Source organism: Rhinolophus hipposideros (assembly GCF_964194185.1).
Source record: "Rhinolophus hipposideros genome assembly, chromosome: 16".
In the NCBI taxonomy this organism is placed as follows: domain Eukaryota; kingdom Metazoa; phylum Chordata; class Mammalia; order Chiroptera; family Rhinolophidae; genus Rhinolophus; species Rhinolophus hipposideros.
The window spans coordinates 32,365,564-32,381,335 of record NC_138062.1 but is presented as its reverse complement, the minus strand read 5'-3'; positions in this window follow the sequence as shown (position 1 = coordinate 32,381,335).

Sequence of the window (15,772 nt, the reverse complement as noted above, 5' to 3'; positions counted from 1 at the left end):
GAGCAGACATAACCAATACCACTGTTGTTGTTGTTTTTTTGTTTTTACTTAGTTGTGTTTTTGACAAACTTGTACAGCTTTTGGAAATGAGAAGTGAACTGTGCTCTGACCAGAAACCCTTGAATCTTATTTCAAGGCTGGGACTCGTGATGGCACTTCTGTTTCAGATCAATATCAATTGTGTTTCATCTTGAGAGTGCTCCGCAAGAACTGTCATCATTGACTTGCACAGCACTTCCAGGTCGCTGTTAGTCTGATGAATTCTTGGCTCAATGGAATCTTTGCTGGTTGAATCATACTAGCTTTGGAGGCTTGAATTGTGGAACAGAGGTTCCCTAACCTCCAGGAACTTGAGTACAGCTGTGTGCTGAGATGCATTCAGCTGGGGCTATTTCGCTGACCTCGTCACTTTATTTTGTCTTTTTTTCATGTTATCACCCACAGGCTTCGATCTTATTTCTGTAAACTTAATACCTGTTGGCATTTGTTTCCAGGAACAAAGAAATCTAAGCACTTGGGGAAATGAACTTTGTGTACTTCTTTACTGCTTAGAGGACAGGAGAGAGGTGATTGGCTCAGCAGGGAAGGCGTGTTTGGGCTGTGTAACATATATGTTGGCAGTAAGCCACTGCAGGAGGTCCTCAAGGTTGATTTGAAATTGAGCCTTGAAAAAAATATTGAGAAATTCAGACAAGAAGAGAGAGATTAATATTTTATCATGATCATCAAAATCGCAATGTGAAGAGTAAGTTGAGGTATTATATTGAAAGAGAATAGCAGAGGACCAAACAAAAAAAGGGGTGGGGACAAAAATCCAACACCTCTAGCAGCAAGCACAGAACATAGAAAAAAAGGAACCATTTATTTATCAGGAAAGAACTAACACAAGAGACAGAAGGAACCACTAGAGTTGCTACTGTAGGTAGAAGTTAGAAAATGTAGGAGGCAAAGGAGGAGGGTTGGATGGAGGGCGTCCATAGTGCCTACAGAAAAAGCTCATAAGTAGCTTTGATTAACTGCCGCCAGCCACTGTATCTGTTTTTACAACAGATGACAAGAGGTGGTCTGGAGCAAGACAAGGATCTGAGTGAACAGACCTCCACCCAACTTAGGAGGTCACATCCTCCCATGGAAGAGCATACACTACCTTTTCCTGCCAAGTCAATGTGTAACTCCTTCACCCTACCCATCAAACTACAAATCCTGGACAAGAGGACCAGGAGCCTATGTCTCTCTCTCCCACGTTGACTAGGCCTGTTTTCTTCCCTGAGACCATATCACTAATAAACCCTGTTTGCATACTAATCAGCTTGTTGACCTTTGATTCTTCACTGCATGGGCAAGAAGAACGGAGACTTCCACAACAGAGTGACACTGAAGCATGTTGGGAGAGCAAAGTGTTGCAGCACATATGGGGAAAAACAGTTTCAAGAAGAAAGGAGTGGTAAATGCTGCCAAGTACTCTGATGAGCACAAGGGAAAGAAGGATGGAAAAAAGTACTTTGAATTTTTCAGGGCAATAATTAGCAGTAAGTTTAGAAGGCACAGTAAGTACTAGTTCTAACTAATTATTCTTGATGATTAATAAATAATACATGTGCGATAGAGAAAAATTTGAGAAACAGTTTTGTTTTCTGTGGGTTTTTTTGTGTTGTTTTTTTTTTTTCTTTTGTTTTGCTTTTAGCACATAGGAAAGACTGGAATCTAAGCCATTGTTAGTACCTTTTAATCCTTTTCTTCTCAGTTTCTACTGCCACTGCCTTTGTTCAGACCCTTATACTTTCTCCTGGATAGTAACAGCAGTTAGCCTTCTGAACAACGTCTTTGCTCCCAAAATTGTTAACTCCAATTAAATTTCCATGGTTCTCCCACAATGTTCTAAAATAGATCTAATCATTTTTAAAATCCTTAAAATAGTTAAACTCCAGGGCATTGCCTAGGAGGCACTCCATGCCCCAGATCTTCGTTGTAGCCCCCCTGCACTCTAAGAAGGTTTGTTGGTTAAAACCTACCCCACTCTCTCAGCCTCAGGCCTGTGACTTACAAAATCTGCTCACCTTACTATCCTTCCCCTCCCACTTTCTTCCCTCATCTTCCAACTCAGCTGTGAAAACTTGACTGTGTGTACACAGATCACATTATTGTAATTACCTCACTATCTCCTAGTGTCTTCAAAGAGAGCTGTGTCTTTACCGCTGGATGTCGCTGCATGTGCTTGTACATGTTGAATAAAGGACAGATAAATATGAGATATGTGTTCAAGAGAAGTTGGAAAGCTTAAACTGGATGGTGGGATGTCCCATATACCATGATTACCTTTTAACACGACTTAAAAATAAAATTGAAAAAAAAAACATTGGTATGTATTTTTGAAGAAGAATATTTTGATATTTTATATTTTATGTTAAACGTATATACTGGCTTAAAGATATTTACAGGACATGATGTATCGTATATTCTAAAACAGAAAAGCACTCTTTACCCAGTAAACACATCCCTGCCTATCTCTGAGAGCTTTGCTATATGTTTCTCAGCTTCTATGTTCATAGCATTATTGAGTTTTATTTACATTAGCTATATATTTCTATTGTCAACATGATTTGTGTTATCAAAAGTAGGATTCTTAACTAAAACTAAGTGAAATTTGAAGTAAACAATCATTCGTACAATTTTGTGAAAGCACTCCTATTCACAGCTTATATTTTATTTAGTTGTTTAAAGTTCTTTTAAAATGAAAACTAACAAAATGATGCAAAATTAAATAACAGGGACGACTTTTTTCCTTCACCCAGTGGCAGGTCCTGGGCATTGAACATTTACTGAGGCAGACACCCTGTAGAGGGGAAAAGCACAACTTCTGGAAGCAGATTGTCCAGGTCTGAATGCAGCCACACCACCTCCGAGCTTTGTGATCTTGAGCATGTTATTTAACTTCTCTGAATCTCAGCTTCCTCATCAGGAAAATGAGGATGATAATAGTACCTAGTTCATAAAGTTGTTGTGAAGACTATACTGAGTTAAATAAATACAGTGCTTAGATCAGTGCCTGGCACATAGCAAATGTTATGTAAATGCTATTATCACTAAGCACTATACATGTATAATTGCATTTATTATTCACAACCAAACTGTGAGGTAGTTATTATTGTGGTCATTTTACAGATGAGGCAAACAGGTTTGGGGAGGTTAGGGAATTGGGCCAAGGTCACTAATCTAGAATACTGAAGGAAGTGACTTTGACTCAGGGTATGACTGACTCCTGAGTGGCACTTCTTTTTTTAAATTAAACCTTTCATTTTGAGATCATTGTAGCTGAGCAGTACTTTTAGCCATGATTAAATAGTAATTTCTTTAAGAAATACAAGTTAAAAATAAACAGGTTCAAATCAGAATTTCTTGATCAAACACAGAAGGTGTCAAAAAAACATGTGCACATTTTAAGAAAGGAAAACTCTATTAAAATTGTAATACTCAATATATCCCGATAACAAGAGGTGCTCAGAGTGGTTACCATCAGCGTCCAGACACTTCTGATTTCGGCGAACTACTGCTTGAGCAATGTTTTGACCAGAGTCCACTTGTAGACACTTTTTTGGCACCCTCAGTATATTTTCACACACACTAGTCTTAGTTGGCTCAGTTCTGACCTGCTAAGATAGGCCAATCTTAACTCAATTGTCTTTCATTCTGTGCCCAGGAAAGAGCACAAATATCCCAAGATGCAGCTAATCACAGGCCCCAGCTCAGACACAGGTCAGTCACCTGATAGGTATAAACTTATTTACTTTTGAAATGATCGCATATAAATCAATACAGAAATGACTTTTTTTTCTTTACTGAAACCCAAAGCCCTGCTGAAATAAGGCAGTTTTTGTTAGTATTGGTGTCTAGGATTCTTGTCTTGGCTTTGCCTCCACAAACTGCAATCAAGGAGCTATTTCCTATTATCTACTATGTTCTTGTTCCTTTGTATGTTATCTCATATAATTGTTCTACCAACTCTGAAAGGTAGATATTATTATTCTTGTTTTTATAGATGAAGAAACTGAGGCTCATGGAAGACAAATGACCTGTCCCAACACTCTGACACTCTGAATTTTAAAACAAACCTGGGTTCAAACCCAAGTCATGTGGCTCCAAAGCTTTTGTTGTTTCTGCCACACTCAGCTGTTTTAGACAGAAGTATGTTCAAGTGACCTGTCCCAACACTCTGACACTCTGAATTTTAAAACAAACCTGGGTTCAAACCCAAGTCATGTGGCTCCAAAGCTTTTGTTGTTTCTGCCACACTCAGCTGTTTTAGACAGAAGTATGTTCAAGTGCAGTCTCTTCTTTGCTAATTGTATGATCTTGGTTTGGTTAATCAGCCAGACCAAGTGCTAAGTTTCCTGAGCTGTTTGTGGTCCTAAGTTTCCTAAGTTACTAAGTGGAGAATAAGTTGTATGTCATGAAGCACCCAGTATAGTACCTGGCACATATTTGGTGATCGATAAATTATTGGGTTATTCCTTAATGTTCATATTTGTTTCTGGATTTAGAGATAAAGACTTAGTAAACAATGGAAAAATAATGATAATAAGGATAGATTTTCAGCTCCAGAATACAGGTGACATATTCTAACTTTTAATATATTAGTATTACTCTGCTAGGGCTGTTGTAACACAATACCACAGACTCCGGTGTAAACAACAGAAATGTATTTTTCATGCTTCTGGAGGATTGAAGTCCAAGATCAAGTGTTGGCAGGGCTGATTTCTTCTGAGGCCTCTTCTCCTTGGCTGGCAGATGGCTGCCTTCTAACTGTGTCCTCACATGGTTATTCCTATGTACAGGAGCCCCTGGTGTCTTCCTGCCTGTTCTAATTTCCTCTTTTCATAAGGATACTAGTTAGATTGGATTAGGCCTACGCTAACAGCCTCATTTTAACTTAATCACCTCTTTAAAGGCCTTATCTCCAAATACAGTCAGATTCTGTGTGTGTGGGGGGGGTGGTGGTGAGTGTGGTGGGGAGCAGCGGGATTAGGCCTCTAACATGATTATTTTTTTGGAAAGGGGTTAGGAGCACAATTCATCTCACAACAAATAGGTTTCCCAATTTGGAAATGGAAGCTGTTTATTGACTAAACTATAACAGGGAACCTTATAAATGCTGATAAAAGTGAACTGGCATCTTAAGATGCTTAACCATAGAGCTGGGAGGACTATGGGGGAAGCTGGGCCCCTTGTTAACTCTCTAGTCCTGACTTCCTATTAAAACTTAGTGGTAATTTTCAGAGGAGGGATACTAATAAATAGAATAGCCATCTTGGAATTGGGACTTTTCTTCTTCACATGGGCTGCCGATTGGAGTGCCAGTCGGAGGTGTGCATTTGCACATTCCTGGGGTGATCTCGTTTCTTATTTCTTTTCCCGAATAAACTGTTATTTTGGTGGATTTTTCTGGAGAGTTATTTTTGCCAGTCAACAATGTATTTAAGGATTGAGTCAGTCTCCTGACCTGTAAATGACAAGGCATCACATATTCCTGTGAATAGTAGGAACTGGAAGGCAAGGGAAACGAGGAAAGAATTGCATGGTCAGGCTTGCAGCTGCCACGTGGTCATGTGGAAGTGCTCTGTGACAGGGGGTAGAGTAAAACAAATTTCTCTCCTGCAGGTGGCCTGAGGATTGAGGGAGAGGAACCTCTGAATAATTGCTACACCCTGTGTTCTAATATTGGCTGGCATCAGTTGTGAACAACGTGCTCTAAAGTAACTTCTACTTCACTTGTTAAGCATATATAATTTGTACAAGGTATTCAACAAATGTTTCTTAAGTACCAAAAATATATCCTGCACTAGCACATGAAGACATGCAGTAAATAAAACAAATGGTTCCACCCCAATAGAGCTTGTAAGTAAGCTGGCTGGAGAGGTAGACGGTAATTTGGACACAGGCAGGTGTATGGCAGCACATGTCAGAAAGACTGAGCAGTGAAGTGGGGTGAGGCAAGATAAGGCTCTTACAGGAAGTGATATGACTTCTGAAACTTGACAGATGTTTAGCAGTAATCCAGAGAGGAAGAGAAAGGGTAGTGCAAACTTTCAGAAGCCCATTGCCTAAACTTTGAAGAGACCTTTTAAATACATGATTTTTCCATCTTTCATAACTTCTCAGAGTATTTAAGGTAGTCAATTTAATAACCCTTATACTGTGTTTCCCCCAAAATAAGACCAGTCATATTTATTTTTGCTCCAAAAAATGCATTACAGCATATTTTCAGGGGATGTCTTATTTTTTCACGTACAACAATATACGTTTATTCAAACACAGTCATGTCATCTTCTTCTGGAACATTGTCATAACGTACTAAATGTGTCCGTCTGGCTGACGATCTTAACTGGGGCTTGTTTTCAGGGTAGGTCTTATTTTCAGGGAAACACAGCAAATTAAGATTGAAAAACATGAATCAGCGAATCTATTTTTGGTTCTAAGAGTTAGAATACATAACAGAAAACCAGATTCAGAAACTTCTAGAATCTGTGACTTGGATGTCAGGAGAATTTGCCCTAGAGTAGGCTGATGTGATTGAGCTATGTGGGCATATGCAGATAAAATCTTTCGTTTCCTTATCTGTAACATTACTGCTTGGGTAAATAGGAGAGCCCACAAAGCTAGCTGATTGTCCTCCCTTTCCCAAGACCCTGCCTCTCCTCTCCTCTCCTGTCCAATCCTCTCCTCTCCTCTCCTCTCCTCCCCTCTCCTCTCCTCTCCTCTCCTCTTCTCTCCTCTCCTCTCCTCTCCTCTCCTCCCCTCTCCTCTCCTCTCTCTCTCTCTCCCCTTACCCCCATACTCTTTCTAAGCCATGCTTAGAATTCCTTGCAAATAGAAAACAAAGAATAAGAGTAGGATGGGGAAGAACTACCTGTTCTGGGAGATTTCTAGAAGCTATATCCACATTCTCAGGGAGTACATTTTGTGCTCCATAGCTATCTTCCTGAAGAAAGCTAACATGATATATGGGTGCTGAAAGTTACCCAGAAACTGAAAGTTAAGCAGAAACTGAAAGTTACCCGTAATGCCTAGTGTATTATGGTGTTCAGAGTTACAGTGGCTTGATATGGTTAAATAAATGTGCATTACTTTCCTAGAGCATGTTTCCAAAATAGTGGTAATGATGATGATGGTAATCATTTATTAAGGGCTTGCTCTGTAATAGGCATTGTACTTAAAGATTTACACACATTATCTCTTTTATTCCCTAAAATAATGCCATGAGGTTGGAACTGTTATTTCTTCTGATTTACAGAAGAGGAAAGTGAGGCTTAGGAATATTTAGTCAATTGTCTGACTTCACACCATCAGTAAGTAAATGGCAGAGTTGACCACGTTACTACATTATTCTGCTATACATTTGAGAGTCTGCTATATTTTATGATACTTACCGTGTTTTCCAGAAAATAAGACCTGGCCGGACAATCAGCTCTAATGCATCTTTTGGAGCAAAAGTTAATATAAGACCCAGTCTTATTTTACTATAATATAAGATTGAGTCTTATCTAATATGATATAATATAAGACCAGGTCTTATATTAATTTTTGCTCAAAAAAGACGCATTAGAGCTAATTGTCCAACTAGGTCTTATTTTCGGGGAAACACGAAAGCTATTACCATTTTTTTCTGATTTGTGTTGTAATGAATAACATTTCTAGAAGACATCATTGATATATTTAGGCAAACTTTAGAATTATATGATAGAAGTAAGCTCCTGGGCACTGAGTCACTATGTGATTAGGTGATGCTGAGTACCAAGATTTTTCTGGACTGAGTTTTAGAAAGAAGAATGGGAAGGGAAGTCTTCCTAAACAGAATGACCTGCAGACATGGATCCCAGCTTACCACTTGCCAGCTGTATAACCAGAGACACGCTACTTAATCTTCCTCAGGTCAGTTGTATGAAATTTGAGACAAGGATAATAGTTTTTTATAACAATGTCAACAGGAAGGGTAAGTGGTAAGATGTATGGAAAGTATCTAGCAGAGTACTTGGAAAATCATTAAATCTCAGTTGATCCCAGGGAGTTCCTGGCCAAGTTGGAACACACTTCAAAAGACTGGATATTAGCAAAATGTTTAGAGGAAGGGGAAAATAATTAGATAAAATTAAACCCCAGATACTTTGAAAGAGTTCCCTGATGATTCTTAAGTGAAAGCAACAGGAAAAATAATTAGCAAATGTGAGTGACTCTGAGAAAGGAACAAAATGAAATTTAAATTTCACCACAAATAGGTAAGCATGATCTCAATTGTTACTGTGAATTAGTAGACAGCAGTCAGAACTGGGATATGGCACAGTAAGGGTATCCCTCTTAGAAATAGATCTGAAAGCGGAACAGGGGAGTAGAAAGCATATGCACAGTTGAAATTCCAAAAATCTGAAGGAGAAATTATTTGGGCCAAGAAAGAAGGAAAAGGAGAAATATTAAATTAATAATTTTATACAGTACATATTGGAATCCAGCTTAGATAAATCAATTCGATTTAACTTAAAGTTTCTTCTCCCACTTATAGTCAAGGTGCCTGGTGACAAGGGTTTTCTTTTTTTTTTTAATGAAGTAATGATTCCTGACTTTAAACAATTTATTACCTGGTGGATGTGAGTAGAGTAAGCAGGTAGGCAAGAGTTGGCACAGAATGAAGGCTCTATAGTGATGAGAGTGGTATATTTTGTCTGCTTTCAACTGAAAGAACAAAGCATGTGAATAATACTCGACTTATGTTGTTGTCAGTTTTGAGTTCCTGAAGATAGAGGAAGCAAAAAAGGAAAAGTACAACTGTATTGAATTCCAATCCAAAAGGAAGAACAGATTTATGTACTGAAACTTGATAATAAATTTGTCATCTCGGTATTCATACTGTCCAAAGAAAGAAATGCTGAAATTAGAATTAGTCTTTGAAAAGCCAGATTAGGGAAAATATGAAAAAGATTCCATGACTAGGGATCAATATGAAGAAATATTATTGGAAATATTTGTGAAGTTTGCAATAATAAAGTTCTGCTGTACAACTAAAAGTGATCACTATTATAGGTACAAATTTGAAAAGCACTCTTAAAAAGCCAATAAAGAAAGCAATAATAAGTTCCTGGACAGGAGACAGATGACATAAGCTTAGGTTCTCTTATTCATTAACTAAGGCTAATGTTCAGTCTGTACAGTCCTGTAGCGAAAATTCAGTTATTCACATATGACATCTGTTCAGTTGTTCACATCTGGCATCTGTTCTAATTATTCAGTGTTTGTGCTGTACCAGTTAATGTTTTGAATATTAGCACTGTATTTAACTGATGCTTATTTGATATTTACTACCTGTGTGGGGCAGTAATAAGCCCTAGGACAACAGTAATATCCCTGCCTTCATGGAGCTCATCTTCTAGTTGAAGTAGACAGAAAAAAAACAATTATTGCAGGTCGTGGGATAAGTGACACAAAAACAATAAAACAGGATTGAGGTAAAGTGACATGGGGGCGGGGCGAGGAAGAGGGAGGCTTTCTTGACATCCAGTGGTGAAAGGAGGCCTCGGAGGAAGTAACACTGGAGTTGATAAGGGAATAAGGAAGAGCCAGCTATGTTAAGACTGGTAGAAGAATGAAAAGAAGGCACAGGATTTGAAGAAGAGTTTTACAAAGGCCATAGCCTGTCATGACCTGAGATTTCTAAATCATGGGGCTAGAAATAAAATGTCCTTTAAAATATGTGGAGCAAAACAAAACAAAACTATAAATATAAGGTGGAGAGGAACTAGAGTAGCTGATTTAATAGATGATTCTTGAAAATCCGTAGCTTCTACAATGTTATTTTGTTTGTAGTTTTCTTTATCCAGGAGAACATTATATGAACTAGAAAGAACAAAGCAGACTAGGTCTGAAGATCACAGGAAGTTTAGAAGATTTAAAGGCATTACCTGGATACTTTTAAAATGAATTAATTATTAATGCATACATTTTTCAGTGTCTAAGCATTTTCTTTTGTGATTGAAGAGCTGCTGTGAACAAACTTGGAGGAAAATGTGACAACTGCCAAAAAGCAGAAGTGCACAAATGGCTATGTTTTCAAAAGACAAGTCAAGATGAGGGTAGGGGGGAGAGGTTGAGGAAGATGTTAGCATAGATAAATTCCAGAAGTTTTACTGGGATGACTTTGATTATCCACCTCTAGCATAATTTTATGCCTGAATATTGAACCAATTATTTTTGAGTTCTTAGTGAGGCAAGATGTTTACTAGGGGCCAGCTGGGGATCAATAAGAATTTCTCATACCAAGCTAACCTAATATAATTTCCACACTGAAAACTCAAGTAGGCAAAATAATTCTAGATTTGAGAAAAGCATATGAAGAAAAAGTATTTAGGATTAATAACTTGCTTTTTAAAGTTAATGTTTTCCAAATTTTGTTCAGTTTCAAAAAATACACAACTACATTAGAAATGACAAATATATTTGCTGATGGTAACATTCAATAGAATTTTATTATTAATAGTTCTAACTTTTCCTTTTTAGAAATTTACATTCTAAGTAAAATGCATAAAGTAAATGGCAAACATAAAGTGTTTTTATCATTTTTTAAAGTGGGGAAAGTAAATTATTAGAAGAGATAATATACTCCAAAAAGCCTTTTTACTAAATGGAATATTCATTAAAAAAATATTTACCAAATTCCAAATTTGCCTTTGATGAGTACAAGACAATAGAAATCTATTCATAATGAACACACCGTAGTAATCACATTTGGTAAAACATAGTGACAAGATGTAAAGTTAAACAATAGACTTCAATTTGTTGTAAACAAAATAACTTACAGAGGTGAAATTTGTAAATTGTGCCAGTGACCTATATAATATTACACATGTGATTAAGAGTGAGTTCACTTGGTGAGATTTTAAAATTATTCCCTCTTTTGAAATAGTTTCAAACATAGAGAAATGTCCAAAAATTAGTACAAGAAAACTTTTTTTCCCCCAAAACTGTTTGAGAGTAAATTGTCAACATAATGCCCATCATCCCATAATATTTTGGATCAACAAGCAAGGACATTCTCCTATATAAGTATAGTATAACCATCACAATTAAAATTTAACAAGGCTAAGGTATGATGGATCAGTTGAAGAATAATGCCAGAAAAGGCTTTCCTTGATACTAAGTTACAAATACTGTCTTATCTTATTGTTGTCATTATTTTATTACAAATTGTAGTTTAATAAATGTTTTTGTATGTATAAATTTATAATTTCTTTTTTAACAGTATTTTTGTAAACACATATTTCAAATGTCTTTCTGTTCTATTAAATGCATGTGGTCTAACAAAGAGAATGTAATTAACTGAATATTGATTGTTTAAATTATTCTGCCATTGACAAAATATTGCAAAAAATATACATGACTTTGCTAATAATATTAAACAAAATGTTCACATTTAAACATATAAATAATCAATCTTAATTGTATTACATAATAATAATGTGATCTGTAATAAAATATACATATTTTACTAATTTTATCACTTTTGTCCATGGCAAGTGAAGTTATTCATAAGGTTTGTAAAAATTTAGCACATGAATTGAAATGCATTTGCTATCCTATTAACAGCATTATTTTAAATGACAAAATATTCAGTGAAAGGAATACACTAAAAATTTTTAAGTTAATTTATTGATATCCTTTTGTTGGGCATTTAGGTTATTTGCATTTTACATTTTGCTTTTTACTTTTCTAATTATTTTTTAGGTGAATTTCCTAAAAGTAAAATTTCTGAGTTAGAAGAATGTGCTAAATTAACCTTCCAAATATGTGATACCAGAGTATATTCCTACCAACTGGTATGAGACTGACCCTTTCTATTAACTAATACTGTCACACTTTTCAGTCTTGCCAAATGTGGTCAAATAAAATTAAATAGTTGTTTTTATTTGACTTTGTATATCTTTATTGCTAGTGATGTTGGATAGCTTTCAGATGCTTATTTGTCATTTTTTAGTGTTTTTTTTTTTTTTTAATTCTGAGTCATTCACTCATCCACCTTACCGATTTTTTGTCATAGTTTAAATATTTTTATTTTGTGTGATAGTTACTCAGGTTATGAAATTACATTTTAGAAAAGCATTCTAAAGAGGCTATGCATTGAATGACATGATAGCTGGGATTATAAATAAAACACTTCAGCAATGTGGTAGAGACATGAAATAAGACTGGCCATGAGATGAGAGATAATGGTGGAAGATGGAAGAAGAGTTCAGAGAATTTCATAGCACATTCCTTTCCTTTTGTGCATATATATGAAAATATCCATCCCAAAGGTGGGATATGTCCTTGTAGCAATAATTTGATGTCACAAGTGATGGATTAAAAAGGGCAAGAGGGAACTTTTGGTTTCAAGGGTTTAAGCATGTATTCATACATCAAATTGCACACTTAACATAGGCGGCTTTATTTATAATAGCCCCAAATTGGAAACAGCCCAAATGTCTATTAACCGATGAATAGATAAATAAATAGTGGTACATCCATTCAGTGGAATACTACTCAACAATAAAAATAGTAAATGTTAGATTTATGAATATTCGCATATGTGAGATTCATGAATATTAAAATTATTATACATGATGAAGGATACCAGAATTTAATAAAGCAAACACTTTATGATTCTGATCATGCTAAATTCTAAAAAGCACAATTTATTGTAAAAGAAAGGCAATCAAGGCTGGTGAGGGCAGAGGGAGATTAGACAAGAGCACGCAGTAAACGTATTGGTGATGGCTTTATTCACTAGTATGATTATGATGGTTTCATCGTTTATATATATGTCAAGGCTAATTCAATTGTACAGTTTAAATATATGTAATTTGTAGTGTGTCAGTTAGGGTGACCACCTTAGGGTGACCTCTTGACCAACAACAATTCCTGTCATCCCGGCCACAAAACAGGACCACAAAGTGCTGTAGTCTTTCCTAGGAGGCCTTTGTCAGCAATACAAGTTAGACCAAAACTGGAAGAAGGTAAACTTCTTTGCAAGTTGCCAGCAATATCCAGTTTCTTGGCCAAAACGATGTCACAACCAAGCCCAAACTACTCTCAGAGAGGAGGGAATGAAGCCCCACTAAGGGCTCAGACTATTCATAATTTTCTCCAGGGAATGGGAAAAGGAAACATCAGCCTACCTTTATTATGCTGGGGTGACTAATATACATGGTTGGGACCTACCAGGTGGCAGAAGCGAAATGGCTTATGCCACAGAAACTGGCAGTGACAAAGATCTTGCAAGGGCCTTGGCCCGGGCAAGTTAAAACATATAATGTTGCTCATTAAAGCTTTCCATGTTTCTAGAGCTTATGGTAAATCTGCCATTGTGTATGTTTTGATTTATGGCATCCAATTCTGGTAGATGGTTCCTTTACAATGGTCCTTCTCCAATGTTCTTACACTGAACAAAGTTCCATTACCCGGGCCCCTTCCTTCAATCAGACTTACCCAAAGGCCCATCTGGGCTGGTGGACATCCACATGCAAAAAAAAAAAAAAAAAGAATCTAGACACAGACCTTTACAGTACCCTTCACAAAATCAACATAAGATGGATCACATTCCTAAATGTAAAATGCAAAAACTATAAAATTCTTGAAAGATAACAGAGGAGCAAATCTAAATGATCTTTGGTTTGGCAATACTTTGTAGATCCCACACCAGTGGCACAACTCATGAAAGAAAGCATTGATAAGCTGGACTTCATTGAAACTAAAAAATTTCTTCTTTATGAAAGACACTTTCCAGAAAATGAGAATGCAAATTGCAGACCAGGAGAATAATATTTGCAAAACACACATCTGATAAAGAACCGTAATTCAAAATTTATAAAGAACCGTTTGTTCTTAAAAAACTCAACAATAAGAAAATGAATAACCTGCGTTAAAAATGGGCCAAAGGCCTTCATAGTCACTTCACTAATGAAGTTACAGATGGCGAATACGAAAAGTTTCTCCACATCATGTATCATTAGAGAAATGCAAATTAAAACAACAATGAGATACCACTACACACCTATTAGAATGGCCAAAATCCAGAACACGGACAACACCAAATGCTGATAAAGATAAGGAGCAACACAAACTCTTATTCATTGCTGGTGGAAATGCAAAATAATGCAGCCATTTTGGAGGACAGTTTGGTGCTTTCTCACAAAACTAAACATAATCTTACCATAAGATCCAACAAACATGCTCCTTGGTACTTGCCCAAAGGAGTTGAAAATATTTTCATACAAAAACCTGCACACAGATGTTTATAGAAGCTTTAGTTATAATTGCCAAAACTTGGAAGCAACCAAGATGTCCTTTAGTAGGTGAGTGGATAAACTGTGGTACATCTAGACAATGAAATATCACTCTGTGCTGAAAAGAAATGAGTAGTCAAGCTATTGAAACACATTGAGGAAGCTTAAATGTATGTTAGTAAGTGAAAGAAGCCAATCTGAAAGGCTACATACTGCATAATTCCAACTAAATGACATTCTGGAAAAGGCAGAACTATGGAGACAAGAAAAAGATTAGTGGTTGCCAGGCCTTAGTGGGGAGAAAGAGATGAAAAAGGTAGCACAAAGCATTTTTTTAGAGCAGTGAACCTGTCCTGCATGGTACTATCATGGTGGTATATGTCATTATACATTTGTCCACAACAACAGGAGTGAACTCTGATTCAAAATACAGTTTGGGTTGATAATAATGTGTCAGTGTAGGTCCATCAACTATAACAAATGAACCACTCTGGTGAGCATTAGCTGGATGACCTTGAGAGAGACCATGCACGTGGGGGCAGGGGTATAGCGTATATGGGAAATCTCTATACCTTTGCTTTTTTGTTGTTGTTGTTTTGTGAACCTAAAACTGCTCTAAAAAACAAAGTGTGGTTTTTTTAAGTGAACTAAAGCACACCTCTTTTCTCATCTTCCTTTATCTCCCTAAGAATTGCTCGCAAATATGAAACCAATCCCTCCCTAGTACATGTCTGCTTTCCATTTTACTTTGCTCTTAAAGTTCTGTTTTCACTTCTCTGCATGGGCAAATGAACAAAAAAGAGTCTGTACAACTCTCTTTCCAGTCATCTTCTAGGTTTTTTTTCTATAAAATTTCACCTAAATCAGCAAATCAAAAATCTTCTTCTAAATCTTTTCTATGTTCAACAAGTTCACATTCATCCACTGTTTTCTCTGTATGTACCTGAATTTCTTTTTTTTATTATTTGCAGGTGTACAAAACAACATAATGATTAGACATTTACACCCCTCACAAAGTGATAACCCCAACATGTCTACTACCCATCTGATACCGTACATATTTATTATAATATGTACCTGAATTTCTTGGTGCATTCATTTTAAAACCTAATAAAATACTGGAAATTATTTAAGACATAATGGAAGATAGTTTTAAAAATATTTATGCAAAATATGCTGCTATAAAACTTTTTTCAAATAAATATTAAGTTGTTTACATTTTTTAACTTTTCCCCTTACTTAGGCATTCATTATTCAAAGTGTTGTTATAATCTTTTTGAGGCTTTTACACATTAGACCTTCAGATCTTTGGACATTCTACTTCTTGCCTATCAGGACTCTCTTGCCTTTTCTCTATTCCTCATCTTTTTTAGAGTCCACAACCCTTATTTGCATTACTTTCTTGCTAATTACCTTAGTGCCATCATCCATCTAGTAGATCCACACTGACAAACCTATCCATGTTCTCTATT